General features: G+C 38.8%; 1 pseudogene; it reads right to left on the bottom strand.

The window, feature by feature from the left end:
* Positions 1–406: 406 nt before the first annotated feature.
* LOC149120031 (UBX domain-containing protein 6-like) lies at positions 407–16,285 on the bottom strand (annotated as a pseudogene).
* Between the last annotated feature and the right edge of the window lie 10,502 nt (positions 16,286–26,787).

The raw sequence follows: 26,787 nt of genomic DNA, 5'->3' as shown, positions 1-26,787 counted from the left end.
GACCATGACATCCTGCCTCGGTCTCAGCAGCAGCCTCGTCAGCTTCTCAGCAGTCCTGTGCTTTCTCCTTCAGAAAACCCGTCAGTGATGCACGGATGGTCCTGAGCATTACAGCACGGGCAGTGTGACAGGCCCCACACAGTGGGTACCTCCATGTAGGAGGACAAAGAACAGAGGACAGCAGGAGAGACTGTGAACCCTTTCTCCTTGCGTCCTGGGCTGACAAGAGGACAAGTGGTACTGGGAGCCCACGTCCCTCTTCTACCCCACTGCTGGCCGCACGCAACCCAAATAACATTCATCAGCCTCCAGAGCCCCGTGTGCAGCCATGACCATTGTGGCCTCAGAAGAGAGACCAGGAGCCATGGTTCTGGAACTCGGAGCAGGTGTCCTTCAGCTCCACAGTTCATTTCGAGGAGGACATGGGAGGCTGAAATAGAGAATGTACAAACAGCATGGAGTACGGGCACTACCTCTTCAGAAGCAGCACCATGGAGTCAGGCGGCTGCCACATCACACAGCACTGTGGGCAGCGTGGCCAGCAGTACTTGGAGGTTCCTCCCCTTGCCCTTGACCGGGTCTCACTGGAGTGAGTCCATGGCTCTGATCAGCTGTAAGGTTTGGTTACTTCCTGAGGCCTTGGAGGCAAACCCTGATTAGACTGCAGATCCACAAACCCCTTTCAGGGACTTTCCAATTCTGGGTTACTAAGTGTGTACAGACAACCCTATACTCTGGGCTGCATCAGACTAAAACTCATGACACTGTCTCATACCAAGCTTTCCTCACAGCTTGTGCAGGGTGACCCATGTGGTGCCCTGGGCCAGCAACCACCTATGGGCCAGGAACATGGGAGGTAGGAGCTGATGGTGCTAAGGTAGGCAACAGGGTCCATGCTCTGAGATTAGGTTTCGGTGGCATGGGTGTGGCCCAGGCATGGTAGCCTCCCAGCAGATCAAGGCAGCTGCAGGGGCACTGTGACCTTGCCAGGCTCTGCCAGCAAATTCCCCAGGTGCAGGAAGTGGGTGCTGCAGGCCTGGCCCAGAGACTCCCTGCTTGCACTCCTCTCCAGGCCTGCCCCTGCCACCGGCCTCACTGCCAGTGGCTGTTTCCTGAAAGGGATTCACTGTTCTGTATGTGGCAGTTTAATTTTCTGGTTTTGTGTTGACTCTGAAAATGTAGGCTATGTAATTATATGGACTTATATTTACCCAGAGTAACTGCAATGCAGTTTGTAAAAATTAACCTGGATATGTATTTTAAATACAGTTTCAAAATTTTAGAGTGTTTCATTTTATAAGTTCAAGTATAATTTCGGTAATGATTTCTACTTTTGGACAAAATTATCCTTTGAAATTTGTCTCCCATAAATTGATATAATGTGAAATGTGGGTTGTGAACAATACTCTCATTTGTTTCATTTGTTTGCTGCAGACACTTTTTTTTTTTTAACAGGCAGAGTGGACAGTGAGAGAGAGAGAGAAAGGTCTTCCTTTTGCCATTGGTTCACCCTCCAATGGTCGCTGCGACCGGCGCGCTGCAACCAGTGCACCACACCAATTCGAAGGCAGGAGCCAGGAGCCAGGTTCTTCTCCTGCTCTCCCATGGGGTGCACAGCCCAAGGACTTGGGCCATCCTCCACTGCACTCCTGGGCCACAGCAGAGAGCTGGCCTGGAAGAGGGGCAACCGGGACAGAATCTGGTGCCCCGACCAGAACTAGAACCTGGTGTGCCGGTGCTGCTAGGTGGAGGATTAGCCTATTGAGCGGTGGTGCCATCCACAGACATTGTTAAGTTGATAGAACCTGAGCAAATAAACAGCGAAACCCTCCCAGTTCAGGAAGAGGGGGAACTCATGGTTTCTCGAAGATGTCTCCCACTTGCTTCCATTACAAAAGAAAGATTTCATTTTTTGCTACATTTTATGCTTTCAGATGGAATTGTAGCTTTTGCTTTACAAATACATGGTTCCTGGCAAGAGCCAGTAGTGGGAGGATTGGAGAATGGTAAGATCCCTTCCATGCCTATTTAGTAAAGTAGAAATAAAGAGGAAGGCAGATGTCAGTTAAGGAGCTTGTCTGAAAATGCTTTTTTCAAACGTAACAAGATTATATGTTTATTTTTAGTAAAATAAAATCTTTTGTTCTGTTGTATGCAAGCAAATACAGTGCCTGTAACTTTCTAGATCTCAAGTGGTGGATTCAGTTTTCATTTGTTGTGCTTCTATCTCAACATACAAATTATAGTCTTTTGTATCAGTTATTAAATAAGCATGTAAAATTCATAAGAATACAGTTAGTTTAGATGTTTGGTGTTTGCAAAATATAAATAAGTACAAGAAAAGTACGCATTACATGCTGGAAGTACATATTCATTATTCGTAAATGACCCGAAGACTTGAAAGACCCATATTTATTATATAACCATATTTGTGAATTACCACTTAGGAACTTTAAGTGAAAAAAACAGTTATATATTTATATTAAGAATTCACATACAAATACATAACCCTCTCTCTCAAGTGCTCACCATACCTTACTACAAAAGAAGGAGGCCTGAGGCCACAGAAGTCCAAATATATAAAACACACTGAAATATCAAATATTTTGATATAAGTTCAAGCAAATCAAATAATGAGTTGCAAAGATTTTCATACAATTTGACTCAATGAAAACATAAACAGCTTAACAGCTGAAAAATTTTTGAAAAATATGAAGTTTATTGGGTATGAACAATGTATTTCATTTAAAAAAAAGCCTACAACAGGTTTATTTCATCATGGCTCCCATATTTTTAAGAATTATAATTCACTATACACAAGTTGCAAATTAAGCTAGAACAAATACGTGGAAACATCTGCAGATATTTGTAATTTGTACTATGAAGTTCTGTAAAAGATAAAGAATTTAAACCATTAAAAAATTTAACAAAGGGTCTAGTGGTGTTGCACGTAAAGCCACCACTTGTGATGCCAGGATCCCATATGGGTGCAGTAGGTGTCTTGGCTGCTCACTTCTGATCCAACTCCCTGCTAATGGCCTAAGAAAGAAGAAAGACTTTGCCCAGCTGTTGGGATTCTGACACACATGTGCAAGACCCTGAGGAAGCTCTTGGCTCTTGTCTTCAGCCTGGCCCATCCCTGATCATTGAGGACATTAGAGAAGTAAATCAGCAGGTTGGACGCTTTCTCTCTCTCTGGGTCTCTCCCTCTCCCTCTGTAACTTTCAAATAACTAAATAGATCCTAACAAAATATACAGTGAACAAAAATTATTTTTTCCGATCATACTGATTTGACTCAATCAAATATGCTGGAAATGTGAGGTTAATGTTATTCTCATATACTATTAGTTAATGATATTAATACATTCTTTTAGATGGTAATTTAGTAAGATATATTCAAATTTGAAACATAGCATCCTTTCTGTCTTGTAAGAACTTCACTGGAATTAGATCCTACACAAAACCCTGGATATTGTGGAATCATATGCACACCTCTGATAAGAACTTTTCTAATGTATTATATTTATCATATATAAAACATAATGGGTATTGTTTTGACAAAACAACAGACTAGTTATGGGATTTCTGGGTTTTGTTTCCAATGCATGAATGCTCAAATGATAGACCTTTAAATTAATTTATTGAGGGCTTGCCTACAATGTTACATATTCTGTAAACATTTCTGAATGTTGGATAAAACCTACAAGAACATATCCAAATATCTTTGATCTTTAATCTTAATCTTTAGTCTTTTTTACGTATTTATTTGACAGATAGAGTTAGTGAGAGAGAGAGAGAGAGAGAGAAAGGTCTTCCTTTCATTGGTTTACCCCCAAAATGGCCGCTACAGCTGGAAATATGCCAATCCAAAGCCAGGATACAGGTGCTTCCTCCTGGTCTCCCATGTGGGTGCAGGGGCCCAAGCACTTGGGACATCCTCCATTGACTTCCCAGGCAACAGTAGAGAACTGGACTGGAAGAGGAGCAACTGGGACTAGAACCCGGTGCCCACATGGGATGCTGGCGCCGTAGGTGGAGGATTAACCAAGTGAGCCACACCACCGGCCCCCAAAGATCTTTAATTTTAACCTAGTATGGCAAACTTTTCTATAAAGAGCCAGGTAGTAAGTATTTTTGACTTTGTGGACTGTAGTGTCTCTGCTGTCATCTAAAATATGTGTAAGCTATAGGTAAATAGATGGGGTTGTATTCCAATAAAACTTTTTACAAAAACAGAAATGAGCTAGATTTAGCCCACAGGAGCTATTACTGCAATGAATTTTCCTTTTCAGAATATCATGAATATATGTCATTACTCATTTTAAAGATATAATATCCCAGGGTGTTCCATACTATGATTTTCAAGAGGGAATTAAAAATAAATCTTTTGGGGCTGACTCTGTGGCATAGCAGATAAAGATGCTGCTTGTAGTGCCAGCATCCCATATGGGCACCAGTTCGAGTCCCAGCTGCTCTACTTCTGATCCAGCTCTCTGCTATGGCCTGGGCAAGCAGTAGAAGATGGCCCAAGTGTTTGGGCCTCTGACCTGGGTGGGAGACCCGGAAGAAGTTCCTGGCTCCTGGCTTCAGATCGGCGCATCTCTGGCCATTGCAGCCAATTCTGGAGTGAACCAGAGGATGGAAGACCTCTCTCTCTCCCTTTCTGCCTTTCCTTCTCTCTCTGTGTAACTCTGACTTTCAAATAAATAAATTTTTAAATCTATAGAGATAAATGATAATTAGATGATGACAAAAAAGTCAAAATGTTAAATTCACTACAATTATCAGGAAAATATTAAAGAAATGTGTATCAAGAATTATACTTGCTAATTTAAAAAATATAAAGATGATTTGAAGTCCTTTAAAACTACAGAGAAGGCAAAGAATGAATCACCTTGAAAAGGAAAAGAATTACTTTTGTCCAAGAAAATGTGTACAGGTTGGTAAAATGATGCATTAGGACATCCCACTGCATCCCATATCAGAGTTCCCATTTGAGTCCTAGCTCCACTGTTTTGGATCCAGATCACTTCTAGTGTGCCTGGGAGGGAGCGATGATACTCAAATACTTAACTGCATGGCACTGCCCACATGGGGGCCTGATGGATTTCATTGCTCCTGGACTTGGTCAGGTCCAGCCCTGGATGGTGCAGCTATATGTAGTGAGCCATTAGATGGAAGATCTCTCTCTCTCTTTCTGTCTCTCTCTCTCTCCCTTTTTCCCTACATCCTCCTCAGATTTTTAAATAATAAAAGAAAATGTGAACATCAACATTTTCAGGAGAATATAGAGTAATACCGTCCGGTAGGTGAGGTCTCAATGAGAAGGCCATCCAAGATGGTCACAGGTTCACTATTCTAGCATTGGTAGATATTGCTAGTCTACCAATTGGTAGAAATTGATACTAGAGTTGATAATATACATGTGATAGTAATATTTTGAAATGCAAAAGGAACTAATATTTTAACATAGGCTTGAATATTGCAAATTAAGACTAAATATCAATAATAGGTATAAGAAGATGCAAATAAATAATTTATTATGAATTATCTATTATCTTTAGACTATAATCAACATATGATTTTCATAGCATGAATTACTGCACCAGATCTAGAAATCTCTGATCATACATGAATTACTACGCCAGATCTAGAAATCTCTGATCATAGCATGAATTACTACGCCAGATCTAGAAATCTCTGATCAACTTGTCATTAAAGATGTCATTGTAAATCACAGAATTTTTCATGATTTCATTATCACACAGGAAAAAGCTAACATTGATGGCCACACATTCACAGTGTTAATATTGCGAGAAATTGTTATACTAATAGCATACACAGGCAATCGTAATTACGACATGACAGAGATAAAATCAATTCATGTTCTCATTAATAATATAGAATGTGATTACTCTCAATAGAATGAGTAATTTGTTAGAACCCTTAATAGAACAAATCTTGGCTGCTCCACTTCTGATCCAGCTCCCTTATAATCCACCTTGGAATGCAGTGGAAAAGGTCCATATGCTTGGACACTTACACCCTTGTGGGAGATCTTTAAGAAGCTCCTAGTTCCTGATCCAGTCCTCGCCACAACCATGATTTGAGGAGTGAGCCAGAGGGTGGGAAGATCTCTCTCTCTCTCTCTCTCTCTCTCTGCATTTCAAATAAGTAATTCTTTTAAAAAAGAAACAATCACAATTTTATTTAAAAATAAATATAGAGCTTCAGGATTTTCAATCAAGAAAACATCACTCCGTAAATCAATGGAAAACTTTAAGACAACTGTATCTAGAAGGACACTGTGGAATATTTCAATTCCAATGTTAAATTGAATCTCATCACAATCCAGATGCAGTGAAGGGAAAGAACTTGAATGGGGGAAAGAATATACTGAACATAGGTAGTACAGAAAAAATGTGCACTTTAAAGTAGACAGGAAAGCTTAGACACTTTCCTTGAGTTAATAAACTCTCAGTAAAAATAGTAACCCACAATGCTAACACTTGCATACAACTTGGATACTGACTGATGTTATAAAATAGTGACAGTAATAAAGTCAAATAAAAATAAATGAAAAGTGATGTTCATATCATTGGATAAATTGTGATTAGGATAAAACTGAGCAGTTTGGTATGAATAATTACTAAGTATCAACTAAACAAAGAGATTTAGTGAAAATAGTCTTAAATCATATTTTTAAAATGATTGCATATTGCAGGAAGTTAAGATAATGTAACCCAAAAGAAGAACCCTGACATAAAGATTTCCTCATGTAAAATATGGCAGATGTCCTAAACAGCACTCTGGCCTCAGAATCAGCCCTTAAGGCTTTCAGATCTGGCTGAAGAGCCCATGAGAGTATTTTAGGCATGGAAAGCCAAGACACTGGGAAAAAAAAAGACCTAAATCAAAGACCTCTGCAGTGAGATCCCAGTGGAAAGAATGGGCCATCAAAGAAGGAGGTACCTTTCTCTGAAGGGAGGAGAGAACCTCCACTTTTACTATGACCTTGTCTAAATAAGATTGGAGTCAGCAAACACAAAAGGCTTCCATAGCCTTGGCAACTCATGACAAGAGCCTATGGTGATTACTGATGCCATAAACAAGAGTGTCAATATGTTAAATCAACAACAGGAGTCACTGTGCACTTACTCCTCATCTAGGATCTCTGTCCTTAATGTGTTGTACAATGTGAATTAATGCTATAACTAGTACTGAAACAGTATTTTACACTTTGTGTTTCTGTGTGGGTGCAAACTGTTGAAATCGTTACTTAATATATACTAAATTGATCTGTATATAAAGATAATTGAAAATGAATCTTGATGTGAATGGAATGGGAGAGGGAGCAGGAGATGGGAGGGTTCCAGGAGGGAGGGAAGTTATGTAGGGAGGCTTTGCAATCCATAAACTGTACTTTGGAAATTTATATTTATTAAATAAAAGTTAAAAAACATAATGCTATTGAAAATGTCAACAGTAGTGATAAATTTGGAGATCCCTACAAACTTCCAAATAGCAAAAAATTGTGTGATTCTGATAGCATGAAGCAGTACATTGACGTTAGACCATTCAGAGATACTATGTACAGGAAAGATTCCAAGATAACCTAGAAAATTTCCATGCGACTTGTAAACCTACAATGAAAAAGCCACATATTCATAATGCAAGAACCAGTATACCTAAGAACCTGAAATTATATATGAGTGATAGCATTAAATTCAAAGGCAAAAGAAAAAAAGAATTTAAATGCTATGACAAAAATGATATGGTGGCAACTCTAAGTGGATAGAGTAATTTTGTAAAAAAAAAAAAAACCACAATTAATGCCAAGAAAATGTGACAATTTTTAGTGAACAATTATTCCTTAATATTACATCTAAACACCATGTGAAATTTTCAGAAACTAAAATCCAGAAAAGATAATTTCCTTTCCATAGTGATTTTAAAGGAACACCAGCATCAAGAAAATCCATAAAATCAATAAAGACTTAAAAACATCCTTGAAAGAGGAAAAGAGAATGCTGGTCTCAGATGGATGTGGGATGTTTTGAAGATAAACATTTCTTAGGTTCCTTACAAAATTTTGAGAGAACTGACAACACAATAAAAAGCCAACAAATATGGCCACATGTTCACGGTGCTAGCATTGGTACATACTGTGATTAGATAATATAATTGGACAATAGTCATAAATTCAAATACAAAGTACAAGTTAAAATTTTGCTCTATTAAGGTACAAATATATTTTGATAACAATGACTAGAACTGTTTTTATAGGAGTGAAACTACAATAAGAACATTAAGGTCATTTCATAAAAAATAGTCCATTGAATTCTTTAAAATGCAAAAAAGGAAGAATGAATGGAAAGAAAGCAAAAATTTTGAAAATTACCAGATAAACATTGATGGAAAGATATTTGTATCTAAATCCTTGAAAATTAAAAGTAAAATTTTATATTCCTCCAGAATTCCAGAAAAGCTAAAAAAAATCCTCTAGGAACTGAGAAAGATTGGGTTAAGATGGCGTGAGCATTTGGGGCATGAAATAGTTGCAGAGAGAATTCAAAACATTTCCATCATGTTGATGTCATAAGAAGAAGCCACTCAAATAGGATACTGATGACATAAACAGGTCACACAGTGAATAAAGACAACAATTAAAAAAATGAGCATTTTACACGTGAATTGTATTTCACACGTGAATTACATTTTGATGATTGTAATTAGAATATAGGATAAATAATAGAGTGATCAATAGACGCGAAGGAATTTGGTGAACAATAATCCAGTAAATATTTTTACCATGAGAAAAATTTTAAAATCAAGGAAGGTAAATCAAGGAATATTTTTGGTGCCTTAATTCTTTAATTATTCTATCATTTTCAACTTTTGGCTTATTTCCATTGGAAGTATCAAGTGAATATCCTTGTGCATATATCTCTCTTCACAATCCTGATAATTTTATTTTCATTCTTTTTCTAAAATTTTATTTATGTTATACAATTTTCATGTATTTTATATGTAGTGATTTAGAAACACTGTGATATTGCTCACCCTACCCTCCCTTTCATCCAGGTTCCAACCTTTCATCCTCCTCCCTCTCCCATTACCACTGTTAAATTTTCAAAGATCTACTTTCAGTTTAATTAATGTTTAAAGTTAGCCCCAAATTAAGTAAAAGAGTTCAATAAACAATATAAGGAAAATGAAAAAAATAATAATTTTAATCAAACTGATGAAACCACAATGAAAAATAAACCAGGATGAGCTAAGTTTTCTGTGCCAGGATGAGCATACACTACATCATCATGTATACATGTCACAGAAATAAAAGATGAGGATATAACCCATAATCTGATTATTGGAAGTGACAGCAATAATGTAGGAGCAATAGCATAACAAGCATATACAACAGGATTGGATCAACCAACATGTATTAAATTTGCATTAAACTTGAGAAATAAAAGAAGAAATCAATAATTGTAAGTAAGGAAAATATGCCATTTATAACAAAAAAAAAACCCTTAAATGAAAGATACTGGCATCTACAGTTACACTTATGTACAAAAACTACCAAAGATAAAAGTATATTACCTAAAAAGGGAGAATGAGAATAGGAGCCAAAAGTCTTTCTGATGAAATATATACATAAAAATGGCCAACAAAATTAATAAAATTTTGAGTATGTTTATTATCTTTCAATATAAAATCCAAGCAACATATGGATAGGTTTGGTTCTAGGATGGGCTTTCATTACACTACTAATCATTTACACAGGTGATAAGAATACATTCAAAGACAAAATGAGATACACAAAGAGGTGTATTGGTTAGAATAAAATTTATATTATATTTTCAAGATTATGAGTAACATTACATTAATTGAGAGTAACAATATTAATGTGACAAGCACATTAAAGAGATTTTTGTGGAAAATAGCCCATAGATATATATATATAGTTTATTTATTTATATATTTGTATATAGAACAAAACTTTAGAAATGTATACATAAATATAAAATCTATTATCTAAAAAGTATAATTTAGAGTTCCAAGAATGGGGAACAAGCCACCAGCTGTAGCTCATAGTTTCCATCTCTCCCTCTCTACCAACCTCTAAAATTAGATAAATAAATACAATCTTGAGGTCAAAACCACATCCAGATCCTGACACTTATCCACATAATTGTCAGGAAATGTGCCAATATCTAGACACACAGTGCAAAATTTGAATAATCAAAAAACTCAATAATCAAACAATTAGAGTTCCATAAAAATCCAGAAGTTATATATATATATATATATATATATATATGTATAAACATATATACACACACATACATACAGCTAATTATTTTTTTCATGTATATGTATATATTACCTTGAGAAGAGAGAATGATTATGCTTGGTTAAGATGGCTATGAGACAGTGTATACCTGAATGTTTCCAGGACAACTTATAGAATGCTGAGTGTGATGGTGATCTCACAATAAAGATTTAAATCATCATAGACAATGGTCACAGGGCTGGGATTAGCCTAGACTAGAATATCTGTGAAAAAGAGTGAGTTCAATGAATTCAAGGTTCAAAAAAATTTACCTAAATTTCTGAAGTAAATGGTTAATTTCAAGTTACATGTATGTATATAAGGCTAAAAATGAACTCCCCTGCTAATGAGACTGGTGGAACAGCCCTAGTTTGTTCTCAGGTACTGTGAATATAAAATTTGTTTGGAAAGCTTCCAGAAATTGAAGAGCTGATGCCCTAACAATGATAAAGAAAATCATGGTAGCCTTAAGTTTCCTGCACTAGAACTGGCACAAATTAGATTATTGACTATTTACTCAGGCTACAGTAAACAAAATCAAATACAACATGAAAAGTAGAGAAATGGGACAATTTTATATATGTGGTATATTGACTATTGGATATACCAATGGCAAATTTGGTAGAAGCAGAAATAAGGCCACAAGAAGATGTAACAGACATAGATAAAAACAGCCCTAAATAAACATTTAAGCTACAGAAAATGTGTACTTTCTTAAATCAAGGAAATTGTATGCCAATGAATTCAATAATCTTAGAGCCAAGATAACAGTGTCTCAACCTAATGCATGGAAAATTTAAAATGAATGCCAATTTTGAGTCTCTAAAAATAAAGAAACTATAAAACACATGTGTCCTTGACAGTGAAACAATGTAATGTCCAAAAGTGATTTTATAGAACATGAAGATGGAGGTTACTAATACTACCTGAACAATTTTGAGTAAATTCATGGCATTATTAGGTAAATGCCCAAAAGAATGCCATACATTGGCAGTGCTAAGATAAGATTTCATGTGGATATTGATATACACAAAGTAATAAATTAAAAATGAAAATAAAAATACAAACCTGATGCACATGGCAAGGGAAAAGTTTGCTTTGCCTTAAGTAACAATGAGTATTATAGTGTGAGACATAATTTAAAGACAAACATGTGGATGGGTATTTCTATAAAAGGGTCCAGAATAAACTGGAAAAATTATAGAATGGCAGGGACATGTTTTTTGGAAAATTCCTGAAATCAGAAAATAATTTACAGCTCCAGTAACATCCAGAAAGATATAGTATCCCATGCTGATGACCATGATGGTACTGGCTCCATAAGGTGCTGAAATCCTGTACTCATGACAGTATCTAGGACAACTTGCAGCATTTAAATTGAGTTTATAACCACAAAATCATAAACAAAACTATGGCACCTACTGTTTCCCTGTGCTAGTATTGTCATAAATCAGGTTATTAATTACACATTCAGGTGCCAGTGGTAAATTCTAAGACAAAATAAAGAGATATACACTTTATATAAGGCAGTTCATTTTGATTACATATTGCACAAATTAGTAATTTGGGAGAAAAAGAGTCAAAATCATATAGAGATGGCATGGAGGAATACCAAACTTAAAATTACATTAAAATAATAAAAATTCCAGGAACTTAAATTAGAAAATACTATGCTGACTAATATATTAACTTGTAGTGAGCATACAAGTACCTTAACCAATAAATATTTATGGTCAAATTTTGATTTTTGAGTACTAAAAAATAGCAAATTGTAAACAGAATACATTAACTTGAACATCTGAAAGGGTCTGCTGTAGTGACACAATTTTGTACAATCATGTACATGGAAAGAGTGAGACAACTTACAGAAATGTGAGCCACTTGATGTTCAAAAAGAGAATGCTGACTAGAATGAGCAAATGCTTTCAGGGCTATGATTGGCATGTATTTTGATATTGAGTAGTAGGGAATAATTTTGTAGAAGTCATAGGGAATAATGTATTATTGACAAAACGGTATACAGGAATTTTGTGGAAAAGAAACATATATATGTATATATACATACACATATATGTATATGTATAAATTTATGAAAGAAAATAAATTTAACAGAACTTAAAACAAGAATATTTCAAGTATCTTAACAAAATATATTTGAACTATAATACTGATATGAAGAAATGACTTTGTAAATATTTCCAGAATCAAGTCAAATTGTGTAGTTACAAAAGAGTCCATGAAATTTAACAAAATATCTGACCTGCAAAGGAGAATGATGACACTGATGCAAAATGATTCTATGCAATGTTGTGCATGAACATTGTCTGAAAACTGGAAAAATTTAGGTAAAGTTGATTACATTGCAAAGATAAATTAACCCAAGATTGCCACAGGTAACTTGTTCTATCATTGACATTAAGTTACACTATTAATGAAAAAAGTAAAGGAGTAGTAATGAATTCAAAAATAGAAATGGAATAAAGTATGTATTCAATGACATAAATTGATGATCATGTTCAACGGAAGTGTAATTTTAAAAATAAATTATTCAGATATGGCATGGCACATGACATTTTAATTACTGTGACTAGAAACTTGTAATTTGTTTGTATTTATAGAATTTTAAGCAGACATAGGTGAAATTTTTAAAAAATAGGCCTAAGATTATATTTACAAAAGAGTACGTAATTGCAGGAATACAATGCAGATAAAATTCTTTTAAAGATTTATTTTATTTATTTGAAAGACAGAATTCCACAGAGAAGTAGAGAGAGACAGACAGAGAGAGAGGACTTTCATCTGCCAGTTCACTTCCTGAATGGCACTATGGCAAAGGCTACCAAAATCCGATTCCAGGAGCCAGGGACTTGTACCAGGTCTCCCACATGGGTGCTGAGGCCCAAGCATTTGGGCCACCTTCTTGGTTTCCCGAGCATATTGGCAGGGAGCTGAATCAGAAGTGGAGCAGCCAGGACTTGAACTGGCACCCATATAGGATACCACAGCTGCAGGCCGGGGCTTTCACCTGCCACACCACTGCATGGACCCCTAGACCAATTAATGTTACTTAGCATAATAATTCTGAAACAAAGATAAAAGTGTGTTAATGTAGCATGTGGAAATTTTCAAGATCAACATTAAATTATGTGTACCATTGAATCTATAAAATGTTCTAAAGCACATGTACTCTTGGAAGGGTGAATGGTCCACTATTTCAATACAGTTCTCAGGAAATGTGCAAATGAATGTTCTGAGATGATGTATGGAATTTTGTTTGAAATGATGAACTCACAATAAAATGGCAAGAAAATTTAAGAGTGAAAGTCTGATGTTAGCTCTTCAAGGAAGATGGAAGAGAAATATAGATGAAAACAATAAAATGCAACAGGAAATAAGACTTAGATGCACACAGTATGCTAAAAAAATTCAAAATGTCTGTGAACAGAACTGAGTCATTCTTTAGGAATGATAACAAAGTAGTGAACACATATACAGTAAGTGGATGAAGATATCAATTAAATTAACTCTTAAAGAATAAAAAGAAAATTGTCATATTTTAAAACAAGAAACCAACATGTCTCATAACAAAGTCAAGTTAATGGAATAGAAGTATACAGAATTACACTTTGGAAAATAAAATAACCAAGGTAAATATCTTTTCCATACAATTCACAATTTGGTACATATATTGCATATATACCCATGTGTATTTGCTTCTGAAAAATTATGAACAAGAAAGTTACACAGCCACTTCATGAAAGGATATGACATGGTCACCTCCCAATGAAAAACAGGCCAGGGTAAGCCCAGGTTCCCCATGTTAAAATTAAAACAACATAGGCGGTGCTGTGGCTCAATTGGCTAATCCTCTGCCTGTGGCACCAGCACACCAGGTTCTAGTCCCGGTCAGGGCACGGGATTCTGGCCCAGTCACTCCTCTTCCAGTCCAGCTCTCTGCTGTGGCCTGGGAGTGCAGTCGAGGATGGCCCAATTCCTTGGGCCCTGCACCCACATGGGAGACCAGGAGAAGCACCTGGCTCCTGGCTTCGGCCACAGCGGCCATTGGAGGGTGAACCAACGGTAAAGGAAGACCTTTCTCTCTGTCCCTCTCTCACTGTCCACTCTGCCTGTCAAAAAAAAAAAAAAAACTACAACATAGCATGGTAATGACAATAGCACTGCTACAGAGCACTGCTACGGAAGTGTAAATAATCTCGTTACATGCAAATCAAATTTGTCCCAAAATAGGTGTGATATTTTGCATCTTATTTTATTGTTGTGGTTAGAAAATAGAACTTTGGGGAAGAAGTTAAAGAATCCCAAGCAGATGTAATGGACATGATTGAAAATTATTTCCAAAATTTCAATTACAAAAATGTAAAATTTGCAGGAATTTAATCTAAAATGTTTATGGTACTCAGGGAAATGTTGTTAAATTAAGTATACCACTGTATATTATTCAATAGGTACAATTATTATAATTTTTTTTGAGGCCAACTCTGCTTTTGTTGCACAAGAGCTGCTCCATGGCTGCCAGGAGCTCGGGATTCAGGAGCCATGCGCGTGGGGCTCGGCCAGCAGCCCGAGGTCCTCCAGCACAGCTGGGTCCCACGAGAAGGTCAAGAGGGCGAAGGGCACCTGGGGGCAGAGCAAGCGCCACCCTGCTGCTGGGGGGCAGAACGCGGCCCTGCTGTCTGACTTCCCGGGGCCCCGCACCCAGGCTGGGCACCCCTCCCCAGGGTGCATTCCTTCAAGGCCAGGTTCTCGTCCTCCAACAGTTTCTGCCCCCTTGAGGCCAGCAGCTCCAAGTACAGCCAGCCGCTCTCCAAGGCCTCCCAGAGGAAGCTGTACAGCGCCAACAATCGCTCGCAGGCATAGAAGGTCCCCGCGGGCAGGACGGTCAGGGCTGACTGGACAGCATGCACCCTGCCCGCGGCCCTCCCGGGGTACCGACGCCCCAGCGCCCCCCACCCCGCGCCCCCTGCAGCAGGCAGCTGTCCCGGAGGCACATGCGCAGTGTGAACCTGTACTCCCGCAGCGCCCTCTGCTCCTCCTCCTCGCGCCTGGCCTTAGCCCACAGCACGCTCAGCCACTCCACCGCATTGGCCCTGAACCTCTGCTCTGGCTTCACCTCTTCTGCCATGAGGCTGAAGAAGTCCGCGGGCAGCTCGAACTTGGAGGCCTGCAGCGTGGTCCCCACGGGATCAGCAGCCAGTGGCTGCTCCTTGTGCCTGTGCAGGCTCTGGGGCTGGGCCACCACCGCCTGGGTCAGCACCTAGAACTCTTCCGGGCTCTCCTGATCAGGACTGGAAGCAGGAACTTCTGGAACCTGATGGCCTCAAAACACTTGTGCACCCCCTCCAAGCAGTTGATGCGCTCCGGGAACAGCTTGTTCTGCAGCTTGATCTTCGGTACTTCTCCTCCTCGGGGTGCAGGTGCAGGTTGTCCAGGTACTTGGCAGTGGTGTCCATGTCCAACTTCACCCGGTCACGGGCTTTGTTGAATGTGTGGATCTTCATGATGGACACAGCCTCTGAGAGAATGGCCTCCTTGACGCCAGCCTCCCGCTGGTCCCTGCTCAGGGTGGCCCCGTGAGCAGGCAGGTGAAGTACACGCCGGGCACTGCCAGGTGAGCTGAGCCCTCCTCTTTGGCTTCAGGGACCACGTTAGTCCCTTGCGCCTCGGGGCTCCCGCGGACAGTGGCCTGGGCTCGCAGCTCCTTCCTCACCTGGTTCCCCATGGACCTGGGTCCCTGGGCCCGGGGCTGCTTCTGCTCCAGCCGCCGCCATCTGCACCTCATCGATGGGTCCCTGGAGGGGCTGCCTCAGAGCCAGCTGGTTGGGTTTCTCTTTGGGGGCCTTCTCCCCCAGGGAGTCTGTGGTTTCTGACCAGGCCCTGAACTCTTGAATTTGATGTCTGCCTTGATCTCCTGGAAGAATTTCTTCATCGTGGGGGGGGGGGGCGGTAGTAGTGGTGGGGGAGGGGGGCACAGCCCAGTCAGGATGGGCTCAATTATTATATATATAGGAAAAATATGGGCACAGAGAAGTGCATTATGGACAATTTCAAAAATCTAAGATAGTTTAATTTTTCATTTTCTAAATATTCACGAAAGTAAATATAAATTTGCTGTCAATGAGTATGATGACACTAGGGCCTAGAAGATTCTGAAGAGCTTTGAACATAACAGTTACCTGGAAACCACCCAAAATATACAGGGAGTTGATGACCTCAAAATGAAAAATGAAAACCTCATGTTTTCTCCGATGTGTAGTCGCTAATAAACAAAGTAATAAACAAATTTATTGTATATGAGTGAAACTGTCATGTTGAGATTTGATTATTATTGATAGTGCTTGTCTACTCCCATGAATTGCGGTCTTTCTACTTTTGACTTGTTGAACTCTTTATTTAGTGCTGCATTTTGCCTGTGACTATAAACAAAAATGTTATCCCAAAAATTCAAAAAGAAAGGAAGGAAGAGGGAAGGAGATAAATGTCATTATATCCTTAGAATTGTACCTTTGAAATACACGAAATCTGTTCTCTTTAAATTAATAAAAATAAATTATTAAAAACATATGATCCATTCTCCTGAGTGTGACAAGGTGTTTTATTCTGCCCTGTGACTTGCCTTGTTTTTCTTCAAGAAAGTATTTTTAGCAAATTGTGCTCAACATTACATGATATGTAAAATGCAACCAAGAAAGGGATATCAAAGAACTGTGCTTTCTCTTTGAACCAGACTGTAATTAGCTGTTCTCCCATGCAATTAGCCAGGAGGTGGATTGGCAGCCAGCACATGAATCAGTGCTCATATGGGGTGCTGCCATCATGGGAAGAGGAATTACCTGCTCTGCCACAATGCTGGCTCCTCATGCACTTTTATTGGTATGTGGTGTTTTATGAAGTGTGTTCACATAATTTTCCTTTCTCATTGGTTTGTCTTATTGTTGAGTTATAAACATAAATAGCCAATACTTTCAGTTGTCCAAAGTACTAAAATTCCAACAATGTGCCTATCACTCTCACTCTTCTCATTAGTAAAAGTAAAATTTCAGCAACCATAACCCATAAAATTGTACAATAAAGAAAGACCAGAGACTGTTCCCAAACAATAAATCAATTTAATTCCAGATGCCATCTTAGCTTGATTTATCTAGTACTCTAAAAGCATAGACCACATGCTAGGTCATAAAGTAAGCCTCAGCAAATTCAAAAACTTTGACATAATATCATGCATCATCTCAGATGAGAAATGGAATAAAGCTGGAATTCAACAACTCAGGATTCTCTAGATAAACAGAAACACATCGAGACTGAACAACATGGTTTTGATTTAACAGTGGGTCATACAAGAAATCTATACAGAATGTAAAAAGGAATGGGATACAGCCAAAGCAGTGTTAAGGGTGAAATTTATAGCAATCAGTGCCTACATGAAAAAATTGGAAAGATACCAAAAAAATGAGCTATCAATGCATCTCAAAGACCTAGAAAAACAACAAATCAAACCCCAAATTAATAAGATGAAAGAAATGATTAAAATGAGAGAATAAACAAAAATGAAACCAGTAAAATAACAAAAAATAGGTGAAATGAAGAGCTGTTTTTTTGAAAAAATAAATAAAATAGTTCTACCATTGGAGCAACTAACCAAAAAAAGAGGGAGAAGACCCAAATCCATACAACCAGAGGTGAAAAGGATATGTAACAACATATAACACAGAAATAAAAAGAACCATTAGAAAATATTATAAAGTTTTGACAAAACTATAAATTTTAAGAATGAAGTAGGTCATTGCAGCACTCCAATCACAGAATGGAAAAAAAATCACCATGCTAAGGCAGATCATAATTAAACTGCATAAACCCAGAAATAAAGATAAATCTTAAAAGCCCTGTAAAAGAAAACGATGGATTTTTTTAAACAGAGGATCAATAGAATGTTAACAGCATTCACTGTTGGCGTTCATACAAATTACATGACTCTCAGAAACCTCCTTCAAGTACTGAATGAAAAGAGTGTTTGTGTAGTATTTTTCATATGGGCAAAGTATCTTTCAAAACTCAAAAAGAACCGTATGTTCATGTTACAAATATTTTATTTGAGATTGACATGCATATATGACTTTCATGTAAAATATTCTATTATATTTTAAAAGAATACTAAAATAATCCTAATCTCTTTAATCAAGCCACTTTAGATAGTAATCTTAAACGAAATATCCAAGTATCTAAAGATATATAGACTACAGAAAATTTCTAAAATCAAAGGTTACTTTACATTTACTAAATTGTATAAAATGCAAAAATAAAGGAATTTGGTGAAAAATAAATTGTAATTATATAAAGTGAGAAGAAAAATCAATGAATATAAAACTCACTCCACCTACTAGAGAAATTCTGAGGATGTATATCTAGAGCTACATTTTGGGAAAATTCAGAGAATGATAATTTTGGAGTTATAAAAATTAAGAAAGTTTAAAAATGTGTGACTTTAAAGTGTGTAAGATTAAGCTTACCCTAACAGAGTTCAGAGAGACTATACATTAATGTTGCCAGCAAAACTTAACAGAATTTTGAGTGATTTGATGTCATCACTGTGAAAGAAAGTCAAGCCAGAATGTCACAATACAAGGATTTAGTTCAACAAGGATATTAAGTACACCCATACTTGGCACAGATGATGTGGCACAACAGGTTAAGGCCCCGGCCTGCAGTGCTGCCATCCCATACTGGCACCAGTTCCAGTCCCAGCTGTTCTACTTCCAATCTGCCTCCCTGTTCATGTGCCTGGGGAAAGCAGTGGAGAACAGCCAAACTCCTCGAGCCCCTGTACTCACATGGGAGAACCAGAAGAAGCTACTGGCTCTTGGCTTTGGATCAGCTGAGCTCTGGCCATTGCAGCCATTTGGAGAGTGAACCAGTGTATGGAAGACATTTATTTCTCTGTCTCTCTTTGTCTCTGTCTCTCTCTCTGTAACTCTTTCAAATAAATAAATAAATCATTAAATTAAAAAACACCATATATCAATAACTGCAATCACAAAACCAGAAAGGCTGCTCATAATATAAAATACACCACTAATACTGTAAGTAAAACTAAATAACTTCATGGGAATTACAATAAAATCACTAGCAGATATAAGGGAGTTGGGCGAAAAAAGAATCCATTTCAAACAGTATAAAGTATTTGTAAATAGAATGTCTTAAGTTGTGTACTTTACACAGTATATTATAGGAATGGTACCAGTGCCCAGAAATACATGATGGAAAATTTCACATGTCAATGGCAACATTCGGGAAAGGATAAATTAATTTGTGGAACAGAATACTGTGGCAATCACTCTCAAAATTTGTATGGTGAATATTGGATGCTTTGTTAGGTTACACTATTTTTCTTTGAATTCTCAATTCTGAAATATTCTTGAGGCTAACGTTAATTTTTTTTTCATGTGGTCATTATGTCTGATTTGCCATGTACTTTACAAACACTCTTCAATTTGGGCTACAGGGTGTCAAATTTATAGACTAAGGAAAAACTGATCAATGTGCCACAGTGAGTTGTCCAATTCATGGTTGGATATAACTTTCCAATTAACCCTCTTATCTTTTCTCAATATTACAAATATGTATTTTATTTTTTATATATTATATTTCTTATACACACACATACAAACACACATATGTATATATATCCCACGTGCTATTTTTTTCATGGACTGAAATCACTTTGTGGTATTTTTTCTGCAACACTGGAGATTTTTTTTTAAAAAAATATGCTTAAGGTGAGGGAATTTTAAAAATCCTTTTTTACAGAGACAGTCTTTAGTGCATGTGCACCTCCAACCCTGAACTTGTTAGCAATGCTGTTTTGAGCCAGGTCAGCAAGTTAACCTGTACAAGTTTGCTAATAAAGGATTGTTGATATTTCCAAAAAAAATGTGAATGTTACATAACTTTTCAAAGTTTCCTGACACATCAAAACATCATGTTGCATGCCTTGAATTAACACAAATCTTGTCAATAATATCCAACAGTCTTGAAAAAGTAAAACTAACGAAAAGAACCAGGCTCTCATATCAAAATATAAATTCAAAAAAACTCAGTAGACATATCTTCGTGATTGGAAAGGCTTTATGGAACAGAATAATTTTTAAAATACTCATAAATTTGAGCAGAAAAACTATCTATGTTAAAAGCGCAAATGCAGACAGCAGGCTGTCAAGGGAAAGTGTAAAGGCTAAGATGATAACCAAGTGTCAAATTACAGGGCACTTAAGCTCCTCTAAAACCTGAACAGAAACCCAAGTCAAACAGAACTTTTGTTTTAGCCTTACCCACCCCAGGTGACTATGTTATTGGAAACAGAAAATGAAGAGACCCCTAGAAACAGCTGTGCTGAGAGCTCAGCATCCTGGAAGAGACCCTGCTGCCCACATATTTAGAAAACTGGGGGGAATCAGGTCCCAGCAGGGAAGGACGGAGGAGCCCAGGGCCGCACAAACTACAGCTCCCGTCCCACACGCACCCCACACACGGAGCCCACATTCTCCCTAATGACCACCCCGTGCCCACTGCACAGTCGGGGAGACGCGGGGCTGCTGCCACACAGCTGCCCAGGGAAGGCTCTGGGCTGAGAAGTCGCTGAGAGCAGGGAAGGGGCAGGGCGTCGGGGGTCCCGGGTGCCAGTCCAGACCCCGACCCCCGGGTCTGAGGGGACCAAGGGAAGTGCTGGGCCAGCGGTAATATGGCGCCACAGATTCGGAGACGACCTCTGGGAGGCCCGCGTCCTGCCAGCTTCTCAGCAGCTTCCACGGCTGCTTTACGCCTCTCCCGACACCTGGGCGCACACACTCACCACGTCGCGGTTTTCAGCTCCAGGTGTCCAGCGTCCCCCGGTGATGAAGGTGGAGGCCACCGAGCCCGACTTGCTTTGGGAGCCTCGCGCCTGCAGAGCCGTCTCCTAGCACCTCGCTCCTGCCCAGAACTGTAAGATGACTGTGACGTCAGGACCCCGCGTGATGACGTGACGTGGACGTCGTCGTGCCTGATTGGACAGCGTGCATGACCGTGAGTACACACAACCTCACAAAGGACGCAGCCCATCAACATCCTCCAGGGCAATGGGCCCCTGACTGCAGGTTGTGCTGGGTGGGAGAGCAGGAGGCGAGGCCTGGGTGCAGGTCGGACTCCACCTCCCCAGGCGGGAGGCCTCTCCCCTCTGCTCCTGCACCCGCCAGGTCCCTCCTGTGGCCCTGTCCTCCCTGATGGGTCCCTGCTGGAGCTCTCGGTGCAGTAACTGCTTCAGTGAGTCACAGTTCTGTGCGTCGGCCTCTGGGCTTCATTTTCTTTGTCTTGTGACTCTTTTTCCTTTTGGGTCGTTTGTGTTACTTTTTAATATTGATTGGAAGAAACTGAAAGACATCCCATGATTTAATCCTTTTTTCCCTTTTCTCCTGTCAGTATTTGCTTTCTACTCTGCATACTCACCTTTCATATTTTCTATTTGTTTCTTGCTGGTGTATGGTAATCTAGTGGATTTTTAAAATATTGATCTTTCCAGCAATCTTGTTAAATTGATTTATCAGTTGTATCTGTTTTTAGATTTTGTGGATTCTCACTAAATATCACCAATATATGGACATTTTATTGCTTAGAAATCTTTACACCTTATTTCCGCCCTCCCCCCCCCCCCACTACGCCTCCAATATGAAGTTGGAGATAGTGGAGGCGCCTGGCCCTAGGCTTACTTCCAGAGAAAAAGCTGTCAATGATCCTGTATTTATTGTGTTGTTTATCGTAGGATACTTTATACAATCTCGATCAGAGTAAGGAAGCCACTTTTTTACTATACTGATAGCAGTGTTTTTTTTAAATGTCATACTGATTTTTTAAATGCTTTTAAACATTCAGTCTAAATGGTCATGTGATTTTCTTCTTGAATTTTCACTTAATTGGAAAATTTACATGGATTGTTTAAAAATGTTCACCACCTCTTGCATTTTTTCTTGTATCTCACTTGTTCTTCATTATATTTTCATATGGGATTTAACTTATTATAAGAATACTATGGATATATGCATCTGTTTATGAAAGGCTTATTCTACTTAATTCATATTTCAAGTTCCGGTCAACTTGCACCATCATCCATGTAATGCTGGCTTTTCATAAGCAATTTGAAAATATTCTCTGCTTCTTTCTACCTTAGGACATCTTGAAAACATCTATGTGTTTGGAATATTTTTTTTCTTTTTTTCCCAAAGATTTATTTATTTTTTGAAAGGTAGAGTTGCAGAGATGCAGAGGAAGAGAGAGAGAGAGAGAGAGAGAGAGAGAGGAGAGTGAGCTGATCTGAAGGCCTGGAGCCAGGAGCCTCCTCCAGGTCTCCCACACTTGTGCAGGGAATTCCAGCAAATATATCACGTTTTTGTGCAAAAACTTGAAATCTATGTATACTTTTTTGTATAATGCACATTTTCCATGGTCCAGTGCTGACCACTGCAGCCATCTGGGGAGTGAACCAGCAGACATAAGATCAAGATCTCTCTCTCTCTCTTTTTCTCTCTCTCTCCTTTTCTCTGTGACTTTAAAATAAATAAATCTTTAAAATGAAGTTTTAGGAGAGAAGAAAAATAGAATAGAAATGTTTCTCACCTTATGAGAGTTCAGTTAGGCGTTTTCCACTTTATGATGGTACAAAAATGTTACATATTCAATAGAAGATATACTTCCAGTTTTAATTGTGGTTTTTCCTTAGGCTTGTAGTCTATGCTATGATACTCTCTTGCAATGCTGGGCAGTGGCAGTAAGCCACATGATCATGAGGGCAAGCAACTGATCCTTTACAGTGTGCTGTGTTGTTGAGCTCTAATGTTCAGTATGATGTGTATTGAATGATATTTCTTTTAATGATTTTTCTAAATTCTTAAAACACAAGTGGTAAACCTGAGTAGAAAGAGAAAGCATGAGGATCAGTCAGAGACAAAGTAGAACAAAATGAGCTGCAGGCTGGTTTTGCTGTTTCTGCAGAGAAGGGTGATAGGAAGTCCTGAAGTGGTTCAGTATGTTGGCTTTGACAAGTAGACAGTTTTCAGTGATCTTTTGTATATTTTTGGTCTAAATTTTATTTCTTCTCTAATTTTATTAATAATATCTTTCCTCCAATTTTGGACTTAGTTTGTTCTTGTTTTTCAGGTCCTTGAAATTCATTATTGGGTCATTTATTTGATGTCTTTCAAGCTTCTTGATGTAGGCACTGGTTGCTATAAACTTCCCTCTTAACATTGCTTTTAATGTTACATTCCTGGGTAGGAAATTCAGGAGCTGTGTGACCTTGGGAGAGTAGCTTGGCCCCTTTGAGAGCTTATGCACCTTATGTAAAAAAGTGAATATGAAAAGGGTTTCCTCCTTGATTATAATTGCCAAAAATGCATGTGAACTCATTATCCTAAAACTACATTAAATACCACAAAATGGCAATAGCAACTATATGCAAGTTTACACAAAGATAATAAAGCTCAGAATGGTCTCAATTCCTTTAGAAAGCACTTGAGGTTATTAAATAAATCAGCACATACCTTCTAAGAAGTAAATTCATGTGTAAAAGAAGGAGTACAAGAACTGAGATGCCTGAGAGACCCCTTGCATGGAATGATGTAAGGGAGTGGAGGCCTGTGTTGGTTGTTAGCAGTGGTCAGAGAGGCACTATCATGGTCCAAGTGATGAAAGAACATATCCAGGTGTGCAGTTGGGGAAGTGACAGTTGAGTGAAGGAAAAGGCTGTTAAGTAGAAGAGTAGTGGAGCAGAGTGAAGGTGGCTAGTATTCAAGGCCATGAATTTTGACTTCATCTGTTTGTCGTGTGAAGAGAGGGACATCCTGGTATGAGTTATTAGATTTTCAGGTTATGTGACTCATGGACAGTTGGAGAAAAGTTGGGAATCTATGATCTGAGATCTTGTAGTGGGAGACAGACACTTGGCCTAATGTGGTGAGAAGAAGAAACAGGCAACAGTGAAAGTCAAGAGTGGAAAGAGCCTGAATAGACAGGGGGTGAGGTCTGATGCTACAGGCAGCTGGGGGAACTGGCACTTGGGTGAGGCTCTCATTTGGACAGACAGTGGGTCATGGGAGATTGTTGGGCTAGCGAATTTCCGGGTGAGTAACCAGACTTCAGTGAACTGAACACAGTACCTGTTGAGAAAATTTGTCAATTTATTTCTCATTTTGACAAATATTTGTCAGTGATAGGAGTGACATAGTCAGCAAGTGGGAGTTCTTTCCTCAAAAGTTTATGGATCAGTGTAGTGGGATACAGACAAATGTGAGCAAGGACCCCTTGATATGTCACTTACCAGGTGAGTATTGGTGGAGTAGTCTCTACTGGGGCTCAAGTGTTGGGCTTGAGTTGCTTGCACAGCTAAGGCTTGGGTTCCTCACTGCAGCGGAGAGATCTTAGTCAAGACTGCCTACCCTCTTGAGAATTGTGCTCATCTAGAAAATGGGTTAAATAGTAGCATCACACTTGGAGGGACATTGGGAGGCTGCTGCATGTAAAGATACTTGGTACACATAAGGGTTCATATAGGCACACCTGTATGCACATATGTATGCATGGTACAAGGAAGTGTTCACACAAGCACATGTGTATGTGTGGGTATGTGCCTATTACACAAATGTGCTCTCTCTCTCACACACACACATGTGCATGCACAGACATGTGTCTGGTACACAAATGTATTGGCACACAGATGTTCACATGCACAGATATGTTCCTAGCACACAAATATGCTCATACCTGTACATTAACACACAGATGTATGCCTCATTTACAAAGGTGTTCTTGCAAGCACATGTGCATGCATTCATGTGTGCCTGGTGCACAGATGGTGCTCACTCCCCTGTGTACACACATGTTCCCAAAGATGGAGGCAGATGCAGGGTGTCTTGGTGACCCAGTCACCCAACCAAAACAGGAGAGCCCAGAGTTCCAGGTGAGGCTAATTAGGTAGAGTGGCAAATAAGTAATGTCAGAACTCATTGGCACACAGAAGGTACCAAATACTGTTCACTTCAGTCTACAGAAAGCATGCAGGCCACACTTGCTTCCCATTCATGCCTGATTTATTAAATTAAAAAATACAGGATACACTCCTAATTCAGGATTCATAAAAGCAATGAATACTTTGTAATGTAAGTTTGCCTAGTGAAATACTTCTGCCATATATTGTTTTTATTTAACTGGGAATTCTGTATTTTATCAGCAAGCATATGTTGGTTCCTAAATTCATGGTGTAAAAGTTGGGATAATTACATTCTGGTTAGGCCCTCCTTTTGGGGATAAGAGAGATTTTGTTCATTACTAGACATGAGGAATAAACTTTTGTTCACAAGGTTTTGTTCACAACCTTTCTAACACTCATGCTCATTTTGAGATGCCAGAAACATAGCTAGAAGGGACTGTTGAAAGCAAGCACCTTGTCACCCTTTCACTCATGTGTCCCCAAAACAGCAGTTTAACCATTGCTATCCAATCCTTCTAGAGAACAACATCAATGCTTTCTGTTCTAACTCAGAATCCAGAGTTGTGAGTCTTCATATTCCACAAATGCATTTTCCAATCTGATAGTTCCTTGGTGTATTATTTTATTTTTTTTACCACAGAAAGGTTTATGAAGACAGTTTCTGAGATAACTTAGACCCTAAAATCACTACATTGGAAAAGCTGATCTCTGCCCAAGGAAATGGGTAAGCAAGCCATGGAGCGTGCAGTTGGAGGAGGTCCATGCCCAAGTCCATTACTGTGTGAACGCACTTTGTTCACCTCAGAAAAGTTTCCCCCATAAGGGAATTTGGGTGAAGCATCACTGCAACTAGACAACTCACAGGTAGATGGTTCAGCAGGTGGACAGCACATCTGTGCAATAAAAAGTGCCTCTCCTGTGAAGAAGGCCCACATCAGGCAAGATGTGTGCTTTGATGAGCAGGATGCAGGCAGTATTTCAGCCTCTACTCCCCCATTTTGTGTTGTACACAAACTAAACCATAGGATCAGCATCAGTGATCATTAAAAATGATGAAGTTGTAAAATAGTGAATGTTGTTGCTGAGTATAATCTAGGAGATGATGGAAGTGTAGCTGATTACAGAAATATAAAGGAACTGAAAAATTATGCATCCAAGAATTACAGAATATATGTCCCAGGCATACAGTGAACTATTGTAAATTTTTATGAAATTTGACAACACCACCAAGTAGGTATCCAGACTTTGATCATAATACTAGTATGTCCTTGGTAGACTAGAGAAATCAGCCCCTGTAGCCAGGGTGTGGAATGTAGTGACAAGTTCAAGTCAAGACTTGTGCCCTGACACCGTGCTGGGGGAGTCATCCACATTTTATTACAGAGAAGTACTAGGAGGAGGAGTGAGAGTGTCCCTAAGGC

The sequence above is a fragment of the Oryctolagus cuniculus genome, chromosome 20, assembly GCF_051225735.1.
Source record: "Oryctolagus cuniculus isolate XC-2025 breed Fujian yellow rabbit chromosome 20, ASM5122573v1, whole genome shotgun sequence".
Taxonomy (NCBI): Eukaryota; Metazoa; Chordata; class Mammalia; order Lagomorpha; family Leporidae; genus Oryctolagus; species Oryctolagus cuniculus.
The sequence above is the reverse complement of the archived record's forward strand: the minus strand, read 5'-3'. Positions and strand labels throughout refer to the sequence as shown.